Source organism: Pogona vitticeps, chromosome 5, assembly GCF_051106095.1.
Source record: "Pogona vitticeps strain Pit_001003342236 chromosome 5, PviZW2.1, whole genome shotgun sequence".
NCBI lineage: Eukaryota > Metazoa > Chordata > Lepidosauria > Squamata > Agamidae > Pogona > Pogona vitticeps.
The window spans coordinates 2,750,322-2,762,108 of NC_135787.1; the positions used below are offsets into that span (position 1 = coordinate 2,750,322).

General features: G+C 41.4%; 1 long non-coding RNA gene across 1 annotated transcript in view; it reads right to left on the bottom strand.

The window, feature by feature from the left end:
- Positions 1–11,560, bottom strand: part of LOC110086602 (uncharacterized) — a 65,940-nt gene extending 54,380 nt beyond the window's left edge. The window contains exon 1 of the long non-coding RNA XR_012087841.2: positions 439–11,560. This is a non-coding gene — a long non-coding RNA (uncharacterized LOC110086602). The remainder of the gene's footprint in view (positions 1–438) is intronic.
- Positions 11,561–11,787: the final 227 nt, after the last annotated feature.

The following is an 11,787-nucleotide window of genomic DNA, read 5'->3' on the forward strand; positions in this document are numbered from 1 at the left end:
AGTCATGTTAAAAAAATAAAAATAAATTCAATGGAGGCTTTTTTCAAAATGCCAAAGAACATTACTTAAACAGCTAATTGTACAATTACTACCTTGAAATATTTGCTGTTCTCAGAAGAGCTAAATGCAATGGAGATTAAATTTTGCAATGTTCCTTTTTTCATGGTTTTATGGAAAAGTCAAGTCTCTGTGTGTGAGTCTCTCTCTCCCTCTCCCTCTCCCTCTGACACACAAACCCTTCCTCAATGTTCAAACAATCAGTTGCTTCAGTTCACTATGTCCATTTCCTCTCATGTCCATTTCTACTCATCCCTCCCTCGCACCTTTGAGCCGTCTCTCCCTTGCAGTCACAACCTTTTTTTCATGATTTTATAAAACTAAGTCTCTTTCTCACTCACATACATCCTCCCTCCCTCCCTAAATTTTCCCCAATCTTACTTTTAAACAAGCCTCTGTCAAGCTCTCTCGCACCTTTCTTCCCTCCTTGATTGAAGTTTCCCTCCTGCTCTCAGTCACCTCCCCCGGAAGCAGTCACTGATTGCCCCGGCTCTGCTGCACAGCGGGGGACCAATTAAACTGGCTTATCTCCGATCAGAACGGAGGATTTACAAGCCGCTGCTGGGAGGATTTACAAATGCCTTACAACCAAGGAGGGAGGGAGAGGTGATTTACATTTTCAGGTAGAAATGCCGGACATTTTAAAGCTTTTTAGCTTTGCCTGCCGGACGCAGGATTTTCGCTTAAAAAGCAGGACATGTCCTCCCTTTTCCAGACGTCTGGCAACCCTATGTGGGCAGCATCTTCAGAGGACAGGAGTCAGAACTCTCTCTGTGCTCTGGTGCAATTTTATGGAAAACCACAGGAGCACAGAGTTCTGACTCCAGTCCTCTGAAGATTCCGGCCACAGAGACTGGTGAAACGTTAGGAAGAACAACCTTCAGAACCCAGCCAAACAGTCTGGAAAACCCACAACAACCAAAGAAAGAAATTTCTTCCACTGTGAAGAAAACATTCACTTTTTTTTCAAAGAAAAAAATAAGCAAAGATTTGCATTCTCAGGATAAATGTTTTGAAAGTTGGAGGAAAAGAGCTTCTCCTGTCACTTGTTTTAAGCTTTGAATATTGCCTTTCAGTAATGTAAGCTGTCTTGGATCCTTTTCAAGGAGAGAGGCAGGATAAAAATAACTCAAATAAATAAATAAATGAAGTGGCCATTGTTTTATAGCCCCTGTGACTGGTCTGATGAGAACCTGAGTAGAATTGTTAATACAGTTTTGTAAAACCATATGTAAGAACTTTTAAATGCTGTAAGTATTTGTAAGAATCACTGTAAAGAAATACTATAAAATACTGATTAGACAGCTGTGAAGGAACAAGATATGTAGTAAAACTTGTAACAGCTGTGTAAGGAAGCCAACGATTGGCTGAAGGTGGAATACAGCCAGCAGTTCCAGCATTCAATCTTGTGGTGTGGATCTGAGGAATGCTGTCAGATGGATTTAACAAGGATAAAGATTTACTGGACTGAACCTACAGTGGACCCTCTACTTAAGGAATTAATCCGTATTGGAATGGTGGCTGCAAGTCAAAAAGTCTGTAAGTCGAATCTCCATTGACCTACAATGCACTGAAAACCGATTAATCCCATAACCAGTGGTTTTTATTCTATTTTTATTCCATTTTGGTTTTTTTCTGGTCTGTAAGTCGATTCTCTGGCTGCAAGTCAAATCTAAATTTTGCAGCCAGAGACGTCTGTAACTCGAAAAGTCTGTAAGTCGAGCCGTCTGTAAGTCGAGGGTCCACTGTACTGATATTGCCGTGGATGACAAAAGGACTGAATAAGGACTATGCTGTATGTATGAACCTAGCTGAAAACTTGATTCAATATAATTTTTCTACAATTAATATTGTCTCTTTGCTTGATAACTCACTGAGCAACTTCGTTCTCTGGGAAATCTACTAGTTGGTACCCCTGGCTCACTACCACACTCTGTCACCCTGTCCACTTTGAAAACAAATGCAGTCTTCAGCCCAACATTTCTACTAAGTCACAGGTCTAATTCAGAGAGATGAGCCTTAAACACCCGTTAAATCTATTCAGTTCAATGTGGAGAATTCAGTAGCCTGTAAACTTGCCTGTCCCCCTTAAGGCGTTCATGAACTCCTGTACTACTTTTCAAAGATGGCCATAAAGCTGAAGAGCTTCTCACGTTCCACTCTTTCCTCAAATAGAGGAGTCTATAACCCCCTGGTTGTTTTCTACACATTTTGCAGCTGTTCTGACTATTCCTGCAGCATATTAGAACTGTGGTGCCTAACAACCATGAGGAAAATGAGTGATGGATTCTTGGTTCTTCTTCCAATCACCATTGTTCCCATCTAACCCAGTTATTAACTTGGTCTTTCTCTAAGCTGACTTCAGAGATTGCACATCACTTTGGCTCGGTGGATGTATCCTGGGTAGAGAATCTGGTGGAAAGAATTGGAAGTACTTGAATTCATTACTTACCATCCTTATCTTCATAGCTTGAATCTTTTCTCATCATAAATGTCTTAACGAGCTGCATTGCATGTCGTAGGTCAGCTGTTTTTTCCCACTCATTCAGACCTAATGGAAAAGGTATAGGTTTCTTAACATACGGCCTTTTGTATACGTAGTGCTAATTATTCCCAAGAAACATATTTGGAGATCTTTAACATAGGACCACGGACTATGGGGGAACTTCAATTTTAAAAAAGTTGTTTTTAAATTTCATTTTGTTTCTTTTTATTTTTGTTTTCTGAGTGCCTAAATTTACTGCTGGACATGCCTAGTAAGTTTCAGAAAATATTGTTTCATTCGTGCAAATATAAATTGAAATAAAATTTGCAGTATTTTATCACAATTAGGTATAGGAAGTCATTACTATTACAGTGCCTTGGGTTGGTTTCCAAATGAGCTGGCCAATGTGTTTGTTAAAACCAGGTCTTCGAATGGTACTCAGCAAGAAATGGGGCAGTTGCCTCTATTGCTCCGAAATGCCTTCTGCATTTCAAAGCTTGCTCCTCCCCTTGGTTTACTAGGAGCCTCAGGCCATGAAACAAGTTAGGAGAAGACTGGAGAGCATCTGGAAAAAAGTTTCCTTGGATGTTAATCGGGCTGCGGTAAGAAAATATATCTGGCAAATATTGTAATGCCATCCAGGCTGCCAAGAAAATCTACAATATTGGGTGGATTGGGGAGGCAGCTAACCAACAGGTGGTGCTTTATCGGGTTTTCCACATCATCAAAGAGCATCCAGCGCCTCAACTAGATTCCTTGACAGGTGAGCAGTTTGCTGCCCACTTTTGAACAAAGATTGACACCATCCATAGGGACCTAAACTCTGGTAGTATGGCAATGCATCAAACTGAGATGTCTATCGCTCTGTCTTATCCAGTTATATTTTTAAATAACCAATTTATTCATATCTAAACAATACAAACTTAAAAACATTAACAATCTAACAGATAATTAACAGAACAAACAGACAGACAATAACAGTAAAAACACATCTAAACATCCTCCCTTTTCCTATAAGTCGGAGATTTCACCGTTGTCCGGTCATCAATGTATATACAAGGGGATTCCAGTGAGCACTAGTTCGCTATAAACTAATTCCCCCCCCCCCCAAGTTCCTGTCTTTTTCTGGGCCCAGTTATATAGCAGCTTCCAGCTTTGCTTTACAAAGTTTCTTGGTTGATCCTGCAGTGCCTCTGAAAGCATGTCTGTGTGTGTTTAGTCGTTTAGTCGTGTCCGACTCTTCGTGACCCCATGGACCAGAGCACGCCAGGCCCTCCTGTCTTCTACTGCCTCCCGGAGTTGTGAAAGCATGTCTAGTTCTGCAATATTCAATAGCTTCTTTAATAACTCATCATGTTGGTATCTCTACATTCTTCCATTTTTGGGACCAGAGTAACCTAGCTGCTGTGAATATATACAGTAGACTATATTTTCTTGTCACTGATTTCTGGCCTTATATTCAGTAATAGCATTTCAGATTTAAATTTTTTTTTTTTTTTTGTTGAACAATCTCTTTTACCATTTCCAAAACATGTATCCATTTTTTCCTTTTTTACATAACCACCACATATGATAATAAGCCCCTGGATTTTTTTTACACTCCCAACATGCGTTACTGTTATCTTCTGACATTTTTGCCAACCTTAAAGGGGTAAAGTGTCATCTATGAAACATTTTAAGGACATTTTCTCTAAGATTCACTGGTTTAATCATTTTATGATTCTCTTTCTACATCTTTGTCCATTCATCAATATCAATATTGTACTCAAAAATTTGTGCCCATTTTACCATCGCCTCCTTCACCCTCTCATCCTCCAAGTCACTGGTTCTTAACCTTTGTTACTCAGGGTTTTTTGATCTGCAACTCCCAGAAACCCCAGCCAGCAGAGCTGATGGTGAAGGCTTCTGGGAGTTGCAGTCCAAAAACATCTGAGTAACAAAGGTTAAGAACCAGTGCTCCAAGTAGTGCCTCGAATTACGAACTTAATTGGTTCTGGAAGATGGTCGTAACTCGAAATGGTCATAAGCTGAAGCACCATTTCCCATTAAAATGTATTGAAATGCAATTAGTCCATTCCGGCCGAAGAAAAAAAATCACTCTTTGATGTCTTGTTGATCTTCACAACAAAGCATCAGGTCATCCACATATGTAAGTATGTACACAAGTCTGCCATCTTCGTTTCATGTGAAGAGACAGGGGTCCACTTTTCTTTTGATGAAGTCTTGGCTTAACAGCATCTTGCTCAGCTTCTCACTTCATGCTCTCGCTGCCTGCCTTAAGCCATAGATCCACTTCTGAAGCTTATACACTAGATCCTTGTTATTGGGATTCATGAAGCCAGGAGGCTGTTGCATGCATAGTTCCTCAATTTCTCCATGCAAAAATGCAGTTTTCACATCCAGATGTTCAACATGCATTTTTTCTGGAAGCAGCTAGGCTTAGAAGCATCCTAATGGTGGTGTGCTTGACAACTTGAGAAAAGGTCTCATCAAAGTCCTCTCCATTTTTTTTGAGAGTAGCCCTTTGCAACAAGCCTAGCTTTGTACCTTTGTACATGTCCTCTTTCATCTTGCTTGGCCTAAAAGACCCATTTGCAACCGATGGTCCTCTTGCCAACTGCCAATTTTTCAAGAGTCCATGTCTTGTTCTTTGGTAGTGCATCAAATTCCTCTTGCACTGCTGTTTTCCACTTGTTTTATTCCACTGTGGGCAGCTGCTGCACTTCATTCCATGATGCAGGCTCTTTTGGTACTGACAACCCTGCAAAGTAGGACAGTCGCTTTGCTGGAACTTCCTTGTTTGATGTTGATGAACATCTTTGGACTGGTTCTGGACTTGGCGTTGACTCTGGAACATCTCCTAGCATCTCAGCCTCATCTGGTGCACCAGCCTCTTAATCGTCTGGTGGAGTTACAATTTGGACACCCTCTTCTCTCTGGGTTTCAGTGTCGACTGCATATTGAAACACAGGATAGTAAAACTCAGGTTAGTCTCCCTCATCTTCATTCTCTCCATGACAATTGTCAGGACTCTGGTCACCACTTTGCAATGTCAACTTTACCTGTTTTCAGGTGCATGATCTTGTATCCCTTGAATCCTGGTGCATAGCCAAGTAGAACCCCTTCTTCAGCTCTGGAGTCGAGTTTAGAAAAGAGGTATTCAAGAAGGCTTTCATGGCCGGGATCTAATGGTTATGGATTTCAATGGCTTCCCTGTGCAGTCTAACGTAATGATTGCTGGCGTTGTCCAGTATTTCAGTATTTTGAAGACTGCACAGGGAAGCCATTGAAATCCATAAACATCAACAGAACTTCAACAAGAAAGAGGAAAGTTTGAAACTCAACAAAACTTGGCTCCCAGCTCTGAAAAATACAGTGTGCAAAAGGTCAATGAACTCTACCCAGCCACAAGGACCTGGGATCAGTACACACAAAAGACCAGCTAATGACATCCAACAATCACAGTGACAGATAATCTCTCCTCCTTATCACAACAATACACCCACAACAAGACACAATAATTACCCATCTCCTGAAAAGGACAATAGCTGATCTCACAGCCATAAATACCCATCTTCCAAACAAACTGCACCAGAGCACAGAGTGCTGTCCTCTGAAGATGCCGGCCACAGAAACTGGCAATGTGATAGGAAGAACAACCTTCAGAACACGTCCAAAGAGCCCAAAAAACCCACAACAATCTTTAGAAAAGAGGATTGGAATTTGGAGTTTGGAGTAGAGAGAGATAGAGTGGGCAGTTGAGAGTGGATGAAGTAGGATGCTTTGTTAAGAGTTAACGACATTGATTGTACCTTCATCACATGTAATAATAAACAATTTCTATTCGGTTCTTTTAAAAATGACAGATTGCCTGGACCTCTATCATTCATAATAAATAATGTTGATGTAATCAACTGGTGGCAGCTAAATGACTCATTGGTTGTGCCTTTTGCTTTGTGAAACAACCAAGGGACAGGCGGGAACGTGACACCTGTATGGGCAAAATCTTGCGTAAAGCTCCAAAACCTTATATTAAGCAGTTTCTCCTCTTGACTTGGAATACCAGCCCTCATTATAATCACAGTGTGTAGATATTTTCCCATGTAAAGATATCTCCTTGTGTGTTCCGTAAGCAAACCTTAGAAAGAATCAGTCTAACCTATTCAAGTGAAAAGGGCTGTATATAGGTTAGTAAACGGTGTTTTGTTTTGTTTGGGGGGTTGTGTTCTTTTTGTAGCAGAAGAGAGGAAGTTTAATGGGAAATGATAATGTCCTTACTCCTGAACCTGGGAGTAGGAGGGTGTTGTTTGTTTTTGTGTCCGTGGCGGAGGGAACTGCTCCTGCTCTTACATATCACATTCTCTATGTCAGTATGAAGAAAGATAGAAAGAACTGGGCAACTTTAGCCTTGAGAAGAGAAGACTGAAGGGAGATATGAGAACACTTTCCCAATACTCAGAAAGTAATCATACAGACGAGAGGCAGGATCTGTCCTTGATGATCCCAGAGTGCAGGACACATAATAATATGATTTTGTGATTCTATGAGTATAGACATATATGCATTTTAATGTTGTATTTAAGAACACATTCATTTAAAGTAGTTTGGACAGTACTTTAAGTATTTATTTATTTTTATCTGTAATGTATGTTTGTTTGTTTGTTTCACCTAGTAGCTGGGTCACTACTTTAGGCAGCTCACAATATAGCAATGTAAACATAAAGTAAAATCCAATAATGATCACATTAAAACATCAAATAAAAGGGAACCAAAACATATAGTAACTATATATAAAAATATCTGACATAGCAAATGACAGCAAAATAGTGACATGAATGTTAATACTCAAAACAGATGATTAAACCAAAATTGGTACAGGATAAAGTTGTAGAAGGCCTGTTGAGATAGGAGTTAAGATGTGCAATTTGCCTAAGCTGATAAAAGGCAGACTGGTCCACAAGCTGTGATCAGATTCTCCATTGAAAGGGCTTAGTCCAAGAGCATACTCAGATTATGAACCTGAGCCTTCAGAGGGAGTGTGACACCAGACCATCTAAGTAGCCTTATAATCAATGGGGATTCCCTCCTAACAACAGGATCTAGTCAAAATTTAATTTCAGTCCATTAGCCCTGATCCAATCCATAACCATGGATTGGCTCACTATTCTAGGCAACACTCCAGGGTTGGCACAGCTGAGGATGAGAAAGAGATACATAGAGTTTTGTGTCATTAGCAAGATTATGACAATGAACTCCAAAATTCCAGATGATCTCCCCCAGCAGCCTCATATAATACAAAACAGCAATGGGAGGATGATTATCTCGCCTATGTAGCACCTTGTGGTTTGAAACAGCCACCCCAAGTTGAATCATCTGATGCCAGTCATCGAGGAAGGACTGAAACCAGCATAGTGCTGTGCACCCAACCCCAACAACTGGTCCAGGAGGATACCGTGGTTGATGGTATCATAGAATCATGAAGTTGGAAGAGGCCTATTGGTAGCAAAGGATGGTTCGTTGTGATCTAATTACTCTTCCATTGCTGAGCTACTAAGAGTCCTTAAACTTGAAGGTCAAGCAGTTAGAGTGAAGTGCTGCTGTGGTCCCAGATACGCGTTACTGAAAAAAAGGGTTTTGGCCATTCTGTTTTTGAGTAAAAATGTCTGAGATAAAATATTCCATGTCAAAGTTCCAGCCTGCTAATTTCCAAAACTCGTTATTTTGCCTGGAGAATCTGTGTGAAATCCAGGGAGTGCTTGAGGTTTTAACAGAGGACGAACCTGATATAACACATAACCAGTATGCAGATTGGAAACTGAAGAATGCAAAAGCAAACGGTCTCATAATTCAGTCTTTAATAGAAAAGAGATTGGTTCAAATCAGGCATGAGAAAACATCCAAGAGCACTATAGCAAGGTGATCAAGGACAGAGTATTGCCAATTTACTAAAACAAGCAACACAGTCCAAATGGCAGGAGAAATCAGAATCATTGGATCAATATATTCTGAGAATGTAAGCAATATTTGAAAAATTGGCTGTGGCAGGTGAAACTTTAAGCAAAAGAATGCAAGTTATTCTGATCCTTAATTCGATGCCTCCAGAATTCAGTTCTTTGCTCAGTCATATAAGGAGCATAAGGAAGGACAGGATAGTCTGATCCCTTCCTTGCAAGAAGAGCATATCGGACAACAAAGCTCAAATTACCAAACTGGTTCTGCCGCTTTTACAGTTGATAGTCCCTTCACGGATTGCTACCTTGTCGCGGCGAAGGGGTTAGAGTAATTCAGAAAAGCTATGGGCTATGCCGTGCAGGGACACCCAAGATGGACAGGTCATAGTGCAGAGTTCTGACTCTGGAGCAGGAACTGGCAAGCTAATCTTTCCCAAGTATCTTTCCCAAGAAAATTCCATGAACAGAAACAAAAGGCTAAAAGATATGACGCTGGAAGATGAGCCCCTCAGGTCAGAAGGCATCCAACATGCTACTGAGGAAGAGCGGAGGACAAGGACAAGTAGCTCCAGAGGTGGTGGTCAGGCACTCCCATTTCTTTAAGAACTTGCCATAGTTTGCTGTGGTCAACACAGTCAAAGGCTTGTAGTCACGGCTGTAGCAGACTTCAAGGGAGCAGATTTCTTCTGTATTGGACCTAAAGCCTGCTTAATACTGTCATACATTCCCTTGATGTTACGTGTGTCCGCTGCTATCTGTATCTGAGAGCAGAACTGAAGCCAATAATCATTAGGACATCTCCTGGCAGCCTGTTGGACTTTGCTATGAGCAACTCGAAGAGCCTGCAAGTTGTACTCAGTAGGACAGGCTTTGTATGCTGCTAGAACTCTCCTCTTTTTCTCCATGGCTGGCATCAACTCCTCCGAATAGGCTTCGAACCAGTCTGCCATCTTTTTGATCTTCTTGCCAAATGTGGACAAAGCGATGTTCTTGAAATGTTCCCATCATTCAGGTGCATTTGCATCAGCTGGGCCTGGAAGGGTTTCCTCAAGCACTTGGGCAAATTCCTCCACTTTTCTTTGATCACAAATCTTGCTGATGTCAGTATGTGGTCTTCCTTCTTTTTTTGTGTGATACAATCTCTTTATTCACAGTTTTACTCTACTACACACCAGGGAGTGATCAGTATCTCAATCAGCACTCTGATAATTGTGTGTGATCGTAATACTGTACTAGGAAAGCTAGAGCATCTAGTGAGGATCAAATCGAGCTGATGCCAATGCTTGGATCTTGGATGTCTCCAGGAAACTGTGTTGAAGCTTCGTATTAAAGAATGTGTTGCTGACACAAAGACCATAATAACAGCAAAACTCCAGCAAGCGTTGGCCATTTTCGTTCATCTTTTCAATGCCAAAACGGCCTAGACAAGTGAGCCAAGAATTGTGATCAGCACCAACTCTTGCGTTAAAGTCTCCGAGAATTAACAGTGGTTCTCTCTCAGGGACTTTTTTGATAGTAGCTGCCAGATCATTGTAGAATTTGTCTTTCACTTCTGTTGTGGACAACAGTGTTGGTGCATATGCACTAATGAGGGTGACCAGTCCCACTGATGAATGGAGCTGCAGAAACAGGATTCTTTCATTCCCCACTGTAGGTGGAACGATGGATCTCAGCAGAGCATTTCTGACTCCAAAGCCAACACCATATTCCCTGGTCTCATTCAGTGATTTTCCCTGCCAAAAAAATAAGAAATTTTTCCTTTGACAGATTCTATGTCTGGCAATTTCATATCTTGCAGGGCAACAGTGTCCATCTGCAGCCTTCTCAGTTCCATGTCGATGACAGCTGTCTTGCGCACATCATCTATTTACTGCAGGTCATCAGAAAAGCCAGGGGTCATTGTCCAAATATTCCAGGTGCCCAACTTTAGGGCAGAAGTTTTCTTATGATCGTTGCATGGTGCAGGATTATCGATCTGCTTGTCAGCTTTCACCCTAAACCCCATGCACCCCATGAGGTTAACAAACCATGGCGAGGTAGCACCTTACTGGCTGGGGACTGGTCAGCTTAAGGCAGGCAGTAGCTACTTAGTGAGATGCAATAACCTCTCCCACCATCGGAAGTAGCACCTGGTGTCATGCTCTACGGCAATCAAGCAAAAACTTATAACCTGCAACTGCTACTTCCCATGTTATTGTTGGCGCGGGGTCAACTCCAGAGGCTTGCTATGGCATTTGCCTCTACAGAAGCTTGGAGTCAGATTAGATAATGAAGCTTCTAAGAGCACTCTGTTAGGGAAAAACAAACCTTGGAACCAAGATAACAAGTTACACAGAGCCTCTTATCTGTTCGCTTCATATCCTCCCCTTCATAAGCAGAGTAAAGATGCAGACATGTAAGAAAATGCATGGAGAGAGTTCTATAAGACTTATAACATATTAGACTTGGTCAGACATATATACATGGCAACATATACATTGGGATAGACATCTCAGAGCAACATTACATTTCACATTCAAGTAAAGTCACTACCAGACTCACAACTGAGTGGCAAAGTACTGTTCTGACTCTTTTGATCAAATAGATGAGAGCATCCTATCACTGCAGACATGGCAGGTGAACATGGTTGACAAGCATTACCTAAGCTTGTCCCATCTGTATGGTATCAGTCATCCATTGACTTGATGTTACAGGCATGACTTTGCATTCTTTACTACAATATTAAATTTAACCCCTTGTTCACTTAAAGGAACAAATCCTGACAGTTATTTGAATGCTGTATGCGAAGCTGGAGTGTTCTCTCCAGAGCACAAAGCCTGGGCAAAATAATATGGAGGATAGGCTGTTACCCAAGCATCGAATCCCTCCTCCCCACGTCACTGAAATAGTCCAATGGAAAGGCAAGAGCCAATACAAACGGTTGCAGCAACGTCGCAGGAGTTGTCATAATGGCACAAACAGTCTCTGGGACTCCGGATTTTGCCTTGATGTTAACTCCTGAAGACTTTTCCATCAGTAGATATAGCCACAAGGTAGTGGAGGTTTGAGTTTTCCTTCTCCTAGATGGGCTGCCTTTCAAGGCTGACAAGCCCCAACTACCCGGACTGTTTCCTTCTGCCTCCTCTGCAGGAAAAGGGGAATAAATGTCTAATCCCACAATAAAATGCTGGTTTGCGATTTTTTCTTAAATGCTCTCTAGCCACTTAGAGTGGTCGTTTGACCAGATAGGTGGGGTATAAATGCAATAGACAGACAGACAGACAGACAGACAGACAGACAGACAGACAGACAGAC